At 44.1% G+C, this 18,689-nt stretch overlaps 1 protein-coding gene across 1 annotated transcript in view; it reads left to right on the top strand.

Moving 5' to 3' along the window:
- Positions 1-1,127: 1,127 nt before the first annotated feature.
- Positions 1,128-18,689, top strand: part of LCTL (lactase like) — a 139,068-nt gene continuing 121,506 nt past the window's right edge. Inside the window, exon 1 of the mRNA XM_078683042.1 lies at positions 1,128-1,254. The gene's annotated coding sequence lies outside the window, so the exon portion shown is untranslated. The remainder of the gene's footprint in view (positions 1,255-18,689) is intronic.

Here is an 18,689-nt window from a genome sequence, read left to right as displayed (position 1 = left end):
CGTGGGTGCCTGCGTCATACAACCTGCCTACTCCTCCCATCCATAAATCCAAAGGTGAGGCTCGCTTCATAGCCATCAGATTCTGAAACGCCCGTTACTTTTGAAGCACGAGGCCCTGTGACGTATTTTAAATCAAATTCGAACGCACGCCGAGGAAGGGGCAGGTGACGCTCTCCTCCTAATTGAATGCCTTTGTTGGGCATTAACGAGCAAGGCACGCCTATCTCTCGTCTTTAGTAATGTAGGAAAATGATAACACCAGTGTTTAAATAAAAGATATTTAAACCAATCAGTCACTCTGTCCTACAGTTAACGCTCTCCGCGGATTGCAGCGTCTGGTCTGAGGTTCAATCTTCATCGTCCCCTTTAAGAACAGACGTTCGATGCGCCCCTCCACGGGTGCACGTTACTCTTGACGTAGTTTAGTATACTGCCCCACGTGTCAATGGACAACTGGGCTACAGTTAAGTAGGAGACTTGCCTACGGTCCAGGTTCGCTGCGTTAGAGGACTGATAGGTGCCTGAGTGTCTCTATCTCCTCGCACTGGCCTGCCAGAGGCCTCGCAAGGAGAACTCCAGATTTGTTTATAGTTCTTCCTTGTGACTGACTTTAATTGAGGCCTAAAGCACAATAAAAGGCCCACCTGTATAATTGAATGAGAAGCACCCTAAAATGTCGAAAATGTTCCCATCTCATAGAATTACACAGGCCGGGCTGGGGGGAGGACCCATGTACAGTGGGGCTGCCTGGCTCATCTGTTCATAGGCCGCTGTCTGTTCGGAAATAGCAGCTTCCCTCGTGGATATTTATTTAATTTGGGTTTTATCTAGTGTACAACTCATGAGTCATGGGAGCAGCCAGATACACCTCACAGCAGTGGCCTGCACAATGCCGCATCAGTGCTCGGGGTCAACCACACTGCGCGCTCTCTGCTTACACCACGCTAAGCTCCTCTTTTGAGGTCAGACTTTTTGGCTGCTTCTGCAAAATTAGCTCCTGTGTCATTGAGCATGAAAGCGGCGATTGTTCGCTTTTGTTTAGGGGCTTACACTTAGCACAACGCGACCTGCTACCAGATGCTTCTCTCGGGGGTCCACCACTGCTGTCCCTTTTGTGGGAGTTCGTCCGCACTTTGTGTTGTGAAGAAAAACACAGTTCAGGAAAAAGTTACATTTATTCTGAATGTCTAGGTCGCTTTCTGGCAGTTCAGAGAACTCTCACAGCGAGATCACACGCGTGAAGAAGTACCCGAGGTAGGCCTATTAATGTTGTTTTTATACTCAGTTATGGTTTGGTATGTCGCTAGATCCATCTTTATGTGTACATCGAAAGCTGGTTAACGTTTTCATTTAATGCCCACATCATAAGCTGGTTTATGCTTTCATTGAATGCTTTCACGGTTGGTTGCGTTCAGGTGTTGGGTTTGGAAATCCTGCCACAGCAGCTGTTGTCAGAGGGGACTGTTGAACAAGCTGGTAGGGAGGCGAGGGCTGGGTATGCTTCCATTAGGACTGGCCAGGCAGCAGGCCATGGGCTGTTGGGGCTGATACTGTCAACGGATGTTGTTGGGCCATGGTGGGACAGCTGTTTTCCATGCTTCAGTGGGATCTGGACCTGTCTTCATGGAGAGGCTTTCGTTGGTCTTCACCAGATCGTATGCCTCAGCTGCCTGCAAAGTACCAACCTTCTCTGAATTGGGCAGAACCACCTCTAAGCCACACAAAAGCGATTGACCCAACCTAAGCCACTTCGAACTCTAACAGGTCTGCTCAAATACAAGGAAATCTAACCAGAACCAAATAATTTAATGAAAATAGTTATCAGAGGCCCAAGACTCTTAAGCCCTCCCCAACCTCCTTCCCACAGCTCTCTAGATACATCCTCTAGTCTATTCAATTTAGTTTATGCACATAAACTTCTCTGAAATACCATACTCATCCTGAACATCCACAGCCACATCACCGGCCACCTGAGGGAACTTCACTGGCCACCCATCAATAAAGGAATTACCTTCATGCTCCTCACTCACACATACAAAGCCCTCTACAACGCCGGACCTGCATACCTCAACCACCGCCTCTCCTTCTAAACTCTGCCCAATGGCCCTAGACACCATCCCACAGATCTGCAAGACCAGGGCTGGAAGCAGATCCTTCTCCTACCTCGCTGCGAAGACCTGGAACTCCCTGCCTCTGCACTGCAGATATTCCCCCTCCCCCCTCAACTGCTTGAGACCCTCAAGTGTGAATAGTCGTGCTTTCTAAGAAACCTGATTGAGTGAACAATTGACTGATTGAAATAGGGAGAGGTACATGTCCTCCAGAAAAGGTTAGTGAGGATCAACGACCAAAGCTTAATTTGTAGAAGAATAAGTGCTATGGTCCACGGAATTTCTCAGAAGTCCATTGGCACTGCTGCTGTCAAATGTCTAGGTTGCTGAAAACCAATGCTGTCTAGTCTTGATTCCAACTCATGCCTCTTTCATTCACCACTATACTCTCCCAGTCCTTCTATCTCACTCTTGTGAGTTCATTTTCATCCCTGCTTTCTTCCTTTGTCACCGTTTACCACCTTTCTCCCATGCCTACATTTAGGGGCATAACGCACAACCGACCAGTGTAGGGCACCAGGCTCTCCCACACTGGAGGTGGTCCCTCAAGCAACCATAGAGTGTCAGTGCGATAAAACTAGAGCAGTGGTTCTTAAACCTTTGACTTCTGTTGACTTACACTTAGTCATTACTGGAGCCCAGAGACACTAACTGAATAATTATTAGAATATGGTGTGTCCCCCCCCCGCCAGAGTAATTACTGGTAGCCGATGACCCGACCTAAGCATTTGTAATAATCTTAATTGCAAAACAATACATAAATACAGATATAAAAATCCAGAAACAAATATTCATCAAGTATACACATGATGAAATATTATATTTAAATCACAAACAAACATGAGAAATTCTACATTTTATGGGAAGGTTGGAGCTTTCCAAAATTAATTTGGGGCACTCATTGTCCACACTATTTTCTGTTTGATGCAATTACACTGCTCCCATGAATCAAACTAAGGATGGATCTTTATCCCCCAACTTCAAATTGCTTCACATTTACAGTATGTTATTAAAAAAAATCTAAATTTTGTTTATTTATATACACTTTATTAGTTTGTTATTATTACTTACTTTTCTAAGCAGTCGCTGACCCCCTGAGAAGACTTTGCGGACTCCCAGGGGTCTGACTATCGTGAAGAACCACTGAACTAGAGATCAGCTATTGCTCCGTCCAGGCTTCACCTTCCTTTGTGGGTTGAGCTGTTTGTGAGCAGAAAGAAATAGTTGTATACTGTAGCAATATAGGCAGACCACAGAGGTCATTCTTAGACCCTGCCCCCTTGTCTCAAAGCATGTGAAAGGGGAAAAACAGAGAGAAAGAGAGGGGCATAATGGAGGAGGGAAGACAACGAAGAATCCAGAGAAAAGAGAGTGTGCGTGAGATACACAGGCCAAAGTCAAATGAGTAAGAGACAGCTGAGTGACTAAGAAGAAAAAGAAAAAAGTGTAGAAATGAATGTGTGAGAGAATAATCAGAGAGAACCTGAGACAGAAGCGAGGCAGAGGGAGAAAGAGAGACACACAGGCTACAAAGAGCCTGGTGAGTATGACACACTAGAGAGAGAAAGTGCAAAAGTAAAACAGAGGCTTCAAACAAACAAGTGGGAAAAAGTGCAGAGAAAGTAAGACATGTAGCAAAGATGAGAAAGGGGAACCAACCAACAGAAAAATAGCATGACACCCCAGACTGAACAATGTGTGTGTGAGATTGTGAAAAGTTACAAAGAGACAGCTAAGTGTGCATGAGAACGTGGAAATGACAGATATATTGAAGAGACAAGAGTGAAAAATAATTATGAGGTAAAACATCACCAATAAGAGGTAATTACAGAAAGATAGATGGGGGAAAACAAGAGAGTGTGACAAGAGATGGAGCTAGGTATTAAAGAGACAGACAGGTGAGAAAAAGATAACAAAGAGAAAGAGAGGGAATCAGGTGAAATAGAAAAGGGAGACGCGAAAGACAACCAGAGGTAGCAGACAGAAAAAACAAAGGAGAGGATAGAAAATGGCAGGAGAGGAGGAGAGACAATGGTGCGATAAAATAAGAGTTAGAATAAGGAATTAAGACAGGAGAGATGAGTAGGATGAAGAAGGGAGAAGAGAGTTTTTAAACCTATGCGTATTATTATAATCCCCTGAAAATGAATGAGCACACAAAGAACTCTGCAGCAGGGACCGGTCACCACAAGCTATATTGTGCAGCGTCATCCCGATCACACCGCTATAAAACCAGCACTGCACGGAAGCATCAGACAGCCATACTAGGGTGAAGCACGTAGTCCATCTTGGTGCCATCCAGTGATTCCTATAATGCCAGTGTAAATGTCAATAGCATCAAAACCTGGCTCAGATATTGGCGAGGGTTCAACACAATTAAAAAGCGACATCACAAAATAAATGATAGTGAGCGGGAAACGATAAATTGTCTTCTAAGACTACAAGACATGAAAGATGCATGTGGTTAGGATACTTCATCAGCGAGTGTTGTGAATGAGATTGTATCATTTGTATAACACAAGGGAACCCAAAGGCGCAATAAGCTAGGGACCTTGGGTAGTTACGTTTTTACAAAGGACAGTGGTCCCTAGACAAAAGAATTTACCACATGAATAAATATAGACTAAATAGAAACTATATTCGTTGTCCAGCCGGACAGTATTTAATTTTTAATGGAACAGATTTCACATATAATTGTGGTGTGATACAAGCAGGACACCAGCCGATGCCCGACTAACACACAATAACAATACAATAAATATGCATATATGAATATAGTGTGGGAACACTATATGCATATTTATTGTGTAATTGATTGCAAGCAATAGTGTGCACCTTATACTGTCTGAATATGATTTACGATACACAGACCACCCCAACTTGCCTGTATTCCCTTCTTCTGTCCCTCCCTTAGTGTGTTAGTCGGGCATCGGCTGGTGTCCTGATTGTATCACACCACAATTATATGTGAAATCTGTTCTATTAAAAATTAAATACTGTCCGGCTGGACAACGAATATAGTTTCTATTTAGTCTATATTTATTCATGTGGTACATTCTTTTGTCTAGGGACCACTGTCCTTTGTAAAAAAGTGAATGAGATTGTGTCAACAACACCTTCCAGTTACTTCAATTCAGAGGGAAGCGTCCTGTGCTAACTTTCACTGTTGTGTGGTTCGGGCTACCTACTGTCCAGAAGATGCATATCCATGACACAGCGTAAAACACTTTGCACGAAATACCAAAGGATTTGACATCTTTTGCAGAGGCATTTATGATGCCCGTTTTGGTAATTTGAGGAAAGACATGATTGACATTTCCCGGACTGATTTAAGCAGTACTTGAAATGGGAAAATAGAAGCGTAGGTAGTCCGTGCCAGAGTACCTGCTTGTTTCAGAGAAGTGCTGGCACTCTATTGAATGTATTACATTTCTCTTGAGAAGTGCTAGTACTTTCCCTCTCAAAATAAAAAGTGGTGGTACTCCGTACCGGACAGTACAAGCCCATTTAAAGCAATGGATTTAAGGGGGAAAACAACTAGGGTAGGTGATCTCTTTGAACTGAATAATCACCCAAGTTTTTCCTTGCTAGGATAGCTGGCTCATGAAAGATGTCTGCAGCAATAAAGTTTTCCCTGGACTCCGAACAGCAATAAATCTGCCGCATGAGTTGGAGATGTCACTGAAACTCCAAAACATGCCTACAAAGAAAATAATATTTCTTTGTGGATCTGGTGTGAAGCTCTGGTGGCACAACATGATTTTGTTCTCCAAGACTTCCAGGTCCAAGTGCTGAGGGTAGATTCCATGATGGGAAGAGGGGGGGGAGTCCTTTAGAGAGAACGCCCCACGTCAACCTTCTTGGGACGCTAAGTGATAAGGTTGGCTCTGATTGCTTTTCTTTATTGTTTGCTGGGCAGATGGGATTAGAATTCATGGATAATGCCACTTACATTTACTATATCAACAATTGTAGAGCACCAGGCTTCTTGAAGCTGTGCAGAGAAGCGAGGATGATGTGGCACTGGGTATCTGCACTCATGATGTTTACTTGTTAGGAAAGCACTGTTCCAATAGATGCTGTCAGCTGGCTTCACACACAGTCTCATGAGTAGGCTGTTCATCAAAACCTTTGATAATGCAGATAAATTCGTTGAACCTTACCAGTCTACTGCCCATGATGTTGTCCGGGTATTATTCAATCTTTGCCTACGCCTTTTCTTTATCTGGTTCTGAACAGCTACCGGTTTCAGATTCCAAAGATCCCATTGGCCTAGGAGGAATCAGTGTAGAAATCACCTTCTCTGGAGGGTGGTATGGTCATTCATCCTGCTGATGTTGTAATTCCTTCTGTCCTCAAAGGTTCAGTGCACTGTATGACCTTGAGCGGCATGGTGTTGCACGCTTGGTTTCTACAGCACCAATGTTAGTGATTGTGATCTTTCTGTTGAGGTTGTGGCTCACACAACTGACATCAGGCCAAAGAGTGAAAGGATCTCTACAAGAGCAGATGCTTGAAGTTCTGTAGATGGTGCATTCAAGGACTTTTAGAGTCAGTTAGAGCATCTTTCTCTGTGTTCCTGGATTTTTCACTCAAACGCATCAAGTGGGATTTGTAAATCTCAATCTTCAGAATTAATATGGTACCACTTTCTTTCTTTTGAGGAGCGCATATCAACTTTATTTGAGATTTCTGTGGTTTCTCAATTTTTTAAGGGAACTGTGAGCAGGCTCCCCCTTGCACCTTGTATTACAGCTATCTGAAATCTCAGCCTAGGACTGGCTTTATGCTAAAGGCGTTCTGGATGCACTGAAAGGATGGGGAGTAGGATGCAAGCTGCGCTGCCACTTTTTTTAGGACCATGCATCTTTAAGGGTAAAACCATCTTTTCTGACCAATATGATAACTTTGTTGTACAGTTGCCTAACTCTTACTGCAACTAGAAGCAACTACCGCAGAGGAGAAACTACACAGACTGTATCCAAGAAAGGTTCAGCTCTGTCTAACATATGACCAGGCGTGCAACGGCCACTGGACTCACAGGGCTCCAGCCCCCGTCGTGTGTGGCATCCCGGGATGAGACAGCTTCCCGGGCACACACACAGCCACACCCGAGCACTTCACAGGTCTTTAAAAGACCATTTGCGTGTTAATGAGGCCTTGCTTTTGTTTCACCCCTTCTAAGAGTCCCTGCAGCTCCACTCTGCCTATTGATTAAAGATTCAGCCAACCCGAAATTGTTTCTTAGCCCCACCCCCTGAAATTTGGCTCTTGTTGCGCCTCAGTGTATGATATATAAGCAACTTTTTATAGCCTACTGAAGCTTTCCCAGGAGGATGGCGAAAACAATGGAGACTCTCCCGTTGAATAGTGCCCTAGTGTGGGCACTATTCAACGGGATTGTGCACAGGGGCAGCCAACCTGACTCCGTCTAAAGAAACAATAACACCTTCTGGTAGAGGCAAAGGGTCCACTGCTGCTTCCTTGTGATGGATGCTTTTGCAGTAAATGTTTAAGGAGTCCTTTCTGGCTTCTCTTCATCCATTTGTTATTGTTACTTGTTATCTGCATGGTCCTGCAGAGCTGAGCTCTTGTCTAACTGCTTTCAAGGATGAGCGAGCATGCCTTGTTTGATTGGGTGCAAGAGGGGGCAGGAGCTGCCTGTCTCACCTGTGAGTGGATAAAAGCAGAACCTCACAGACCTTTCAGTGCAGGTGTGGTTCTAGGGATTACTTCAGTGTAGAACAACCTTATTGATCTGCCCAAGTAAGATGCATGTGAAACCACATCCCGCCTTCCACCCCCTCCCCCCCAACGCACACAACTTCTGCATAAAGATATATTTAGGAGACATTCCCAAAAGATTTCTGAAAACTTAGTTTGACTTTTGGGATTCCTTGAAAACAATCGATCCTTAAGTATTGCCTTCTTTGTAATACCTCAAATGTTGCTAAAAGGAGGTTAGCTTTGAGTTTACATAGAGTGGCTGAAGAACTGTTCTACTTAAGCTGTAAGATGCATATTGTTCTTTGCTTGCACAGGCAGCCAAGCTTTAAAGCATACTAAAGGGCTTCAGTGTTCTATGAGCTTGTGGGGACTGTACATCTGACATGACACAGCGGTATATTTCCCTTGGAGAAATGTCAGCTACTTGCTGTACGGGATGCAACATGTCATCTGCTAATTCTTGTTGCTGTGTTCATTTCTAGCTTTTGAGCTCAAGGCTGTGATATGCTTGAAATTTGCATTTCTTCATTCTTATCTTGAAAACATTGAAAATAAATTTGCATGCGTCTAAGGGGTGCTCTGCACATGTAGGTTAGAGCATCCTCATTAGCGGCAGTGACGTAAGAGTGTGAGGATACAGAGCTGTTAAATGTTATCCTTACAGTGCAGGCAGGGCAAGAGTGAGCCACATGTCGGTCAGAGTAAACTTGTAGATCTGCTTATTTTAGAGATGGGAGAAGAGTGTCAGGTGTAGTCTTATGCCATAACATTTCAAATATAGTACCTTGACTGCAGTGCTTGGTTGGTAAAAAAAGAAAGATCTACAGGTGTCCCATTTTTTTTCCTTAAGAGGCTTCCTCCCACTTCCACCACAGGCATGGCCCACCAACTCCACAGACGTAACCAAGTTTGCACAGTAGGCATCATGTGCACCGAGGCTGTTAACCACACACGCTTTTTTTGTACACTTCTAATGGCAGCAGTATTTTTGCTAGAGTGAAGAAATAGGTAACATTATAATATGAGATATTAAATGACATAAAGCAGGTTGGCAGTGAATTAAAAAAGTGATAGATGGAATGCTTGAATTAATCTCAGCCGCTGGTAATTACTCGGGCCTCATCCCAATCCATCTTTATTTTGCGCACCATGCCTGCTCAGTTTGGACCCAGCCATATGCAAATCAGTCTTAGCTTTGCTCCAATAGGAAACGTCCAGCCCGAACTGCCAGGCCGTTAATAAATCAGAACACAGCATATAGGATGGCTGTGGGAGGGACTAGTGATGTTTAGGGAAGGCTAGCTACTACATTATCGCTGTCTGGATGTAAGCAAACAAAAGCTTGAGCAGGGAAACTAAAGTTCAAGGACAGGTTGTAGGATTTCGAATTTTCTGATAAAGTGGAATTGGAATATTGCAATTTGGTTAGTCGGGAGATGCTTTGGTCAATGATTAATCCAATAGATTTGACAGCAGGGACCAAGGTGGGTGAGTTGCAGAGGTCAGCAAGACCAACTCCTGGATTACATCCAAAAGTCACAAAGAGTAACTGAATGCGATACACAGACTTTCTGGTACTCCTGTAAGGAATTGACAGAATGTAGAACTACAGCAAGCTACAGTGTCTGAAAATAAACAAAATAAAAAGCAAATGTTTTTTGCAGAAAAGTTCAGAAGAAAATAGATGACTAAGTAAGAAACATTTAAAGTTAACATCTGGTGTGATATCCAGGTCAACTTCAGAATTGTGGTATGAAGCACACAAGACAAAACAAATCATTAATAAGTAAAAAATAATAAGTGCTAGAAAAAGGGAATGGAGCTGAACATTGTAATAGGATGAGCAAGAGAAAAGAGGAACGGGAAAAATAAGCACTACGGATGAATCGGGTAGAGCGATTGAGGAAAAGGAAAATACAGTGAGAGAACAGTTGATGGAAGCAGAGGTAAAGAGTTAATAGTGAAATTATACAATGATACTTTTATTTTTTTATAGTCAACAGTAATAATCGAAAGGCAATTCGATTTGTGCTTCACAAACAGTTCATTTTATTATTTTACCTGGGGATATCAGTATTTTCAGACTCTCTATGTCTGTCACAATTTCAGAATCTTAACAAATATAGTACACATGGACCCTGAGTGTCAATTTTATGTGACCCACTCAAGCCCTAAAGCGTAAGCAATGAATGCTATTTACAAAGAAAATATTTTTATGGTAAAGGTACTTCAAAATTAACTTGTGTGCTTACCTATCTGTTTTGCTCAACATTAAGGTTTGCTACTGGCTTGTGTAAAGTTGCAGTGAAGTCAAAAGTTAACTAATTTTAAGAACCTTGGGGAGAGAATGTGGTCTCACGGCTAGACTGCCGACTTTAGACCTGGGAAACCAAGGTTCGAGCCTCGGGATCGAATCTACATCCTGTGATTCTGGGCAAATCATTTAATCTCCCTGTGCCTACCAAAAAAATGAATGTGTCCTTGTGTAACGTAACTGGTGCTCATGTAAAGAGCTCCAATACCTTCGAGTCGAGTTTGCGCCATATAAATCTGCAAAACTTGAAGGCAAATGAACACGTCAATAGCTTAGAGGAGATGATTTTGTGGTGGTCTTAAGGCCATACTGGAACAGCGACCCAACAAGTAGTTAAAACATGATGATCAAGGCTAGATCAACCTAGCTCAGAGATCACCCTTGCTACAACAGTTAAAAATGCACCCATTTATGAAGATACAAGAAAGCAGGTGGAAAAAGAAATATGGAGTGCTGAACCTCCACGCATCTGACAGAGATAGTTCAGCACTATCACCAGTTTAAGAGATTACTAGGGGACACATTTCTTTCACTATGTGTACAGCTAATACTGTAGCTCAATTCATTAGGACATTGTCTTCAGTCATCGGAAGTGGCCAATACTATATCCACTTAGTCTTCACCATCATCAATATAAAATAACATAAAACAACAAAACTGAAAAAAAATCCTGGTACAACAAACTTTTAGAAAGATGCTATGTGATTTCCAAGTAGGTGTAAGTCGCTGGAAATCCCTTCCGCTTACAATAACGGGTGGGTGTGATATTCAAAAATCACTTTGACATAATTACTCAGTGTTATGCGGAACACACCTTTCCCCATGCTAGGAATGATATTTCCCAGACTGGACAGAGAGCTTCGGACTCTATTGTAGGAGAGGGTACCACAATGATAGTGACGTAAATGCTCTGCAGATCAGTATACAGTGGAGGGATTGCTCTACTGGATATGACAGACTATTAGTGAGCTGCCCAACTCCTGCCAATAAATGACTGGTTATAATCCAAAGTGATTGGCCCTTCAGTCAGACTGGAGACCATGATGGAAACATCCTTGTATGTGCATTATATAACATTTGGCGAAAGTTCCGAAAATCCGTCAACTCAAAACAGGACGCAGATCCTTCTCCTATTTTGGGCCGGTTACATGGAACAAATTCTCTTTGGAGCTACGTACTACTTTCGATTTTCCTACTTTTAAGAAAAAATTAAAGACATGGCTCTTTCATCGATCTTCATAGGCCAATCACTTATAAGAAACGACAGATAGGTAGTAGTGTTCCCTATGAAGGAAAGAACCGTACATAAATAAGAATAACATGTCTGTAATTAACAGTAATGAGCGTGAATAATTTAGTCGTTATAGTTACAGCAGGGTGCTAGAGTAGCTTAGAACACCAACTACCAAGAAGTGCTAACAGCATGTTACAAAATAACATGCAAATCAATACACAAGAAAAAAGCTGTTACAGCACACCTTTTGCTATGGATACTACTCCAAAAATAGTGTTGGACAAATGCTAAACACAGTTTAGATGCCGATATATTCCTAAGCATACGAGGACAATCAAATAGGACAGATAGTATGCAGAGCATTAAGAATATTCCAAGAACGCCATCAGTTGATAGTGCTTTGTCTTTTTATTTGTTACTTAAAGATTCCCAGCACACGATTTAGCTGACACGTGTTTCGTCTGTACTCCGACTTTTTCAAGGCAATTTGGCAATAACGAAATAGTTGAGTCCAATGTAGATGAATCTGGGTTGGCACGTACGATTGTGTGTTCCAAAGATATTCGTACGATGTACTATATGGTCTAACCAAAATAGACAACTGTGGTGTGACACAAGATAGATAATGAGTCATTAGTTCCAAATAATGTTCTGGACGCTGCTACCGTATCAACCACTCGTTTTGTCAATAATATCTCCAAAAAGTAGAACATAATTGTGTAGAAATTGTGTAACATCCATAGAATGCACAGCATCCTTGTGGTATAGGTAAATTCCGGGGCCCAACCATGGTAAGTTAGCGACCCTATAGACGATTGTATTTCAGCACCAAAAACGCTTGTGTATGAAAAAGTCCAATCACTGCAGGTGCCGTTGTGTCTGTTTAGTGCCAGAACACTCTCTGTGCACAGTATAAATCTCAATAACATAAATTAACATATATATGGCATCAGCGGAAGGGAAAAACTGTTAATAACCATATAGACGTACCTTGTGACCTGGTGTAGAGCGAGGCGCTATCTTGGGTGAAACGGTAAAGTCACAAGCGAAACACAGAGGGAGTAGAGTATGCTGAAAGAAGTACACAAATTCCAAAGTTTCAAAGCTCGGGAACTTATTTGATGATCTACATTAGGGGCCTACTGGATGGTGGAAATGTAAAACCTGAAAGAAGTACACATTCCAAAGTTTCAAAGCGTAGGAATTTATTTGATGATCTACATTAGGGGACTACTGGATGGTGGAAATGTAAAACCTGAAAGAAGTACACATTCCAAAGTTTCAAAGCGTAGGAATTTATTTGATGATCTACATTAGGAAACTACTGGATGGTGGAAATGTAAAACCTTTTTCAAGTCTGCAAAATGAATATCACCTGACCTTGGCCAAGACGTGCACAGTTAAGAAATGCTTTACAGGGGGAGGAGCCTAACTCGCGACCGAGATGGCCGCGTTTTAGCTCGGCTCCGTTCAACCACCTGTTTTCTTCGATTATCCTGTATTTCTCCTGCCCCGGGAAGCCCTCCTTGCGGTGTTTCGGTACTGCGGGCACTTTGCGGACACTTACCCGTTGCTCCGGTGATCCTGGGTGCTGTCGATCCTGTGCGGTGGTCCCGCTCGGAGCCTTCGGGGCGGACTGGCCTGGACCTCCTGGCAGCGACGGGACGTGACGGAGCGCGATGGTCGGCCCTCGCTGGCGCTGTGGATCTGGTTGCGGAGGCTGATGTGCGAATAGGCCGGCTGTGCCCGTTGGCGGACCCGACTGGCCTGGGCCTCGGGGTGCGGACGCTGCCTCCTGCGGGAGAGCCTCCTCATTTATCCGGCTTGGTCCCCCCTTTGTTCCCCGGCCCGGCCATTTTGGATTTTCCGCCCGGGCTCGGAGAACGGGGCCGGCGGCATGAGGGGGCCGCCGAACATCCTTCTTCTGGTGGGTCTCCTTCCTGCCTTGGGGCGCCCCGCCGCAGTTCGGCTGACCTCCTTTTGCTTTGGTGTTGCTCCGGCCGGGGCCCCCGACGACCGAGGGCTTGCTGGGCTCCTAAGATGGCGGCCGACCCTGGGAGTCTCTGCCGGGCCTGGGCGAGCACTGGGGGCCCGCCACACGGCCCGGATGTCGGATCTTGTGAAGGGTTTCCTGCACTTCAAGTTGTCCTGGATGCACTATACTCCTGGCGGACCTCCGTGGCTGCGCCTGTTTCCCCTGTGGAGGCGGACCCACTTTTCGATTTATGCGGGCCCCCATCGTTGGATTTTGCTTCCTTGTTGCAGGGTACGGCTGGTGTGCTCCTGGTCTCTGTGCCTCCGGCGGAGACCGCATCCTTGGATTGGAGACTCTCCGTCGCCCTTCGTCGTCCTGCTTTGTTGCCTCGGCCGCTGGTCTGCGGTCCGTTTGCATCCTGTCCAGGCCTCGATGATCCTTTCTGTTTCTCATCGCGTCGGCTCCCCGGCCGGGGCGCCTGTGCCGACCCAGCTGGGCTTGCCTCGTTGGACTTGTCCATAGAACTGTGCCTGCGGTGCGAAGGTTGTACCATAACTTTTTTGTATCCTCCGTATTTTCTTTCACGTTTCTCCTCAGGACTGCCGCTGGATTTCCTCCTGAACCCTGTGTCCCTCGTCGTTTGGACTTTGTTTGTTTGGATGATTACAACCTTGGACAAAAGCGGACAGGGCTGAAATGACTTATTATATGCGGTAGTCTTGTTTTTGATCTATGACCGACATGTGCTGTTGTGATGTTGCGTAACTTCGTGGGACTCCTGAAACTTATCCTGATGTCGTTTAACTTCCCGTGGGCTCTGCCTCTCCCCTTTTCACAGGTGGTGGGATGGTTGCAGATAATACTGTTTTTTGCCCTCTCCCGTGTGTAATGTTCCTTCCTTTCCCTGGCCCTTCTTTTTTGCCTTTGTTTCTACCTTGTTTCTTTCTCCTATATTTCGGGTTCTATTTAGGGCGACAGGCACGCTGCTGGGGGGTTGGCCGTAGCCTTCTGCAGGGGTGTAGGGTGGGCTTGTGGGGTGGGTGGGGGGGTCTGTTGCTGTTTTTGGGGGATCTTTTTCCTCCTTTCTTCTCCCTTTTTGGTTCTATGGCCCTTGTGTATCCCTTCTTTCGGGGCTCTGTCTCGTCGTCTGTCCCCCTGGTGTCTTTCTGGGGTATTTTCCGGTATCACGATGATTCTGATTTGCTGGGTGTGTTTTCTGTATTTTTAATGTCTATTTTGTACCGGGTTATTGTTTTCCTGTTTCGTCGCCCGGGGGCGGGTGTTTGGATAAGAGTCCCTTCCTTTCCTTCTTCCCCCTTCCTTTCCCCCCCCCCCCCTTATGCGGGGTTCTTTTCTTTTATTGGGGGTCCGTTTCGTATTGTTCTTGTATTTGGGTCCTTTTCTGTGCTGTTCGGTGGGACAGGTGGTAGCTGCGGTGGGCGGGCATTGGACGATGTGTGCGGTGGCCTTTCCTCATGTCTGTAGTTTTGACCGGTGCTTATTGGTATGCCTATTTCGTATTAGTTTCTCCTGTGTTTTTTACGATCATTGTATTGCTGCCCGCCGCGGCCCCACCCCTTTGGTTTGTCTCTCGGCCCGCCATACTCCTGTACTCCCTAACCCGTCCTTTAAAAAATAAGAAAACTACCTTTCTAATTCTTATCTCCTGTGATTGCTCTAAGATGCTTGTTATTTCTCCTGTTTCTTTGCCTTTGTATACTGTGATACTCTGTGCATTGCTCCTGACATTCGGCTCTGTGGTGGCCAGCCCGGTGGGTTGTAGGCCCGTATTTGTGAGCTCTTTCTGTACAATAAAGGTTTTCAAAAAAAAAAGAAATGCTTTACAGGCAGGGGCATTGGACTGGCCTGCAGTACCTGGGCACTCCCCATTGGAAAATAGAGCAACCTGGGGAATTGGAAAAGTGGCAATTTCGTCCTCCTACAAGACCCTCATGAACAATATGCTATATGGGTTGCAAAAATGATGATGTGGATGGGAGGAAGATATGGGAACAATGGAACATATAGATGAGGATGCTGTACCAATATATTTAAGAGACGTAGCGATCAAGGCAAGATTGCAAATGAGTTCATTGGAAATCCGACACCGGGTATATTATCATATAAGTGGACTCTATACAATGAGATGGTCCTACACACCCAACTGTCTGAAATGTGAATTAAACAGCACACAAAATGGATCTGTAACAAACTACAGGAATACTGGCAGAGTGCATTGCATGAACTGGGGCTGATCACATAGTCCGAAGTCTTGCCACTGCCTTAACTTGTAATCCTGGGGATTCCCAACAACACAGATCTTGGAAAAGCAAGCTTATGTTTTGTATGCTATGGCCGCTTGGCACATTGAAAGGAACTGCGGATCTCAGCACATGCAAACAAAGCAAAAATGGGAATGTGGTATGGATTTGTGCACTGCCACTGAAAAGGTAACAAAAGTGAAACGTGTGCCCCAATAGATTAGGGATTTTGAACAGCTGCAAGATAATGCAAAGTAATTGAATGGATAAGGAAGGGCTTAAGAAAGGGGCAGTTTCAAGGAGGGGGACCAGGATTCTTTGCCCCCACACTAAGAGCATTAACAACACTACTGTTGCTAGCGTGTTGCGGTCCTCTCCTATAATCGCACCCAGGCTATGTATCCTATGTTGAAAGGTGCCCATGAATTTGTAGTGATATGTATACTGGTTGTTATGATATGGAAAGTAGAAAATCCCAACATATCAATAAAGATATTCAAGAAAATATCGAACGAAATACATGCACGGCCTTCTAAATGGTAGATGATATACATTACAAAAAACACTAAAAAATAACAATTAGAATGGGACCCAATTAACAAGTACATGCATTTAGAGATCTTACACATGTATATTGTGTTCTGGTGGGGCACACCTAGAAGGACCTATTTTACCGCCATAGAGGGAAGCTTCCTCTTGGCCTTCCCAAATATATCAACCAGGGCGGGGATACCCTGTCACATGAACATCCTGAAGGCCCAGTATTCTCTTACACTGCCACTGGACTCATACTCTGTTCTTAAAACTCCTACTGGATTAGGAGTGGTACCTAGTCACCAGGGGGGGGGGGCACAGCAACACCACGTAATCCGGTTTACAAACAAATAATTCAGGGCCTGTAATACTTTGCTGAGCCTTTGTAAACAAAGTTGGTGTTATTTCTGTAGGTTACTTGACAGTGAATGTTTCTTCTAGTGCATTAGGGAAAGTTATGACTCTTTCCTGTACAAACAAGTCTCCATAAATCTGCACCCAGACTCCGTTTATGCTCAGGTTATGTATAGTCCTCTAGTTTCAAAGTGTTTGCATGCATATTATTAGGAAGAACTTGATCTCTGCATGGTTCTGGAGAACATGTGAATTTGCCTAGTGTTAGACTGATAGTAAGGTTTCTGCATGGTCAGGGAGTACACCCAAAGTGCACTCATCTTTCAGAGTGTGATTACTGTCTTCTCACTGGGTTGGAAGACACTAACTGAATTAATAATAACAGAAAAGACAGGGCCTTTGCCTTCATTGTCATAGTAAAACGTGCCTATTTACCTAGACCCACATCAACGGGGTCCTTCACTCCATTCGTGGAAGACACGGGTGGAGAGAGGATGTTTACTCTGCTTGCGTGAGATATGGCAAGCATAGTGCATGTGTGTTGTACTCTCTTTCGAAACTCCTGTAGATGGATGGCTGGCAAAATGGAGACTATAGGGGAGTTATTTGTTGAGTGAGGGAAGGTTTAGGAACATTCAACAGCCTTCCCTTTGCAGCTAGCCAGGCCTCAGTAGTTGGAGGGTGGGGAGTGACCTCTGTTTGAAGTGCAAAGGAAGTTCATGGCCTCTTTCTGCTTCGCCTTCACTAGAGTTGCTATTGCAGACTGTTTTGTGTAGTGGCTGGATAGGGTTGCCTCTTCCTCTTTTGTACCTTTGTTTCCCATCTCCTGTCACGACATGGTTCCATCACATCACCCAGCTGATTCATCAATCCAAAGACTAAGGCTGAGGCTGCCTGTGTGAAACTCCCAACACCCCCAAAAACACGTTTAACTGCAAACAGAGAGGGGTTCTGGAATTCACTTTTCCCTTGTGCTTGAGGTTTCTTCTAAGCTCCAGGGCTGGAGTGTCCCATTACCATATCCCTTGTCAAGCCAGGGACAGGCTTGGAAATCATTAGTGCCAGAAGGGATGCTCTCTCCTTGTAGGAGGAAGCCAACTACTAAGTGAGAGGGTGCATGAGGCCACCTCCACAGAAGAAACGTTGTCCATAAAAGGAGACCATAACCCAATGGCCTCCTATCTGGGGAAACTGTGCAGAGAGATCCACTAATCCTCGCTATGTCAATGCTGTGAGGCCTAGGGAAAAGATCATTCCTACAGGGCACTGTGGTGGGCCCCTTCAGTCCATGTTACCCTCAGTGTGTTCCCCAAGCTGCCCCCTGCAGGACTGAGTTCTTGCTCAGTCTGTAACCCTGTCCCGTGGGTGTTTGGTGAGTTTGCCAGTGAGGGCCAAGCTCCAAAAACCTGCAAACAGAACCCCAAACCGATCAGCAGTTGCAGAGGCATTCCCGATTAAAGCCCTACTTCGTAGAGGCCCACATTACCCTTTTGCATCTCCCGCTGTTTTGTGGGTGGAACAGACATTAAAAAACCTAATAAATAGCATATTGGAACCAGCAAATCTGCATATATGATTTGTGCCCTGCTGTTGTTTCGTGTGTAGTAGTTATAAACAAGTTACTCATATATAAAACACAAGTGTTAAAATCACAATAACTAATCATTCTAAGGTTCACCGTTGTTTTCTTATGCAGTTTGATTTTTGAATAAAATTCGAGAGGCATTAAACTGTATTTTTTCTAGTCTAGTCTACTGTGGTTATAACATGGACTCTGAGCTTTGGACACTAGTAATGCATTTCAAACAAATCAAATAAGAGTTTATTGTTAACAGTTAATAAAAACCATCACAATATACATATAAAACAATCCTTTTTAAAAAATAATCGCTTATCTTAGCATCATGAATTATTAATGCTACAGCTCAGGAGAATGTTGTCTTGTTAAAAAACATTATCATTATAAAATGTATTCAGACATTTTCACTGTTGCTATATGCATGCATGTATGAATTTGTGCTTGCTTCAGATAACCTGTTATTGGAACACATTTGTTTTCGTTGGCAGGGCATTACCGCTTATATATTACATGTTTTTTGTTGTTGTTTTTTTTACAAAATGCAGTGGCATAAAAATTACGATTTTACAAGCCTGTAAACTATGTTCCCTATTTTGCTCA

This window comes from Lissotriton helveticus, chromosome 3_1 (assembly GCF_964261635.1).
Source record: "Lissotriton helveticus chromosome 3_1, aLisHel1.1, whole genome shotgun sequence".
Classification (NCBI taxonomy): domain Eukaryota; kingdom Metazoa; phylum Chordata; class Amphibia; order Caudata; family Salamandridae; genus Lissotriton; species Lissotriton helveticus.
This window is presented reverse-complemented; position numbering and strand designations above follow the sequence as displayed.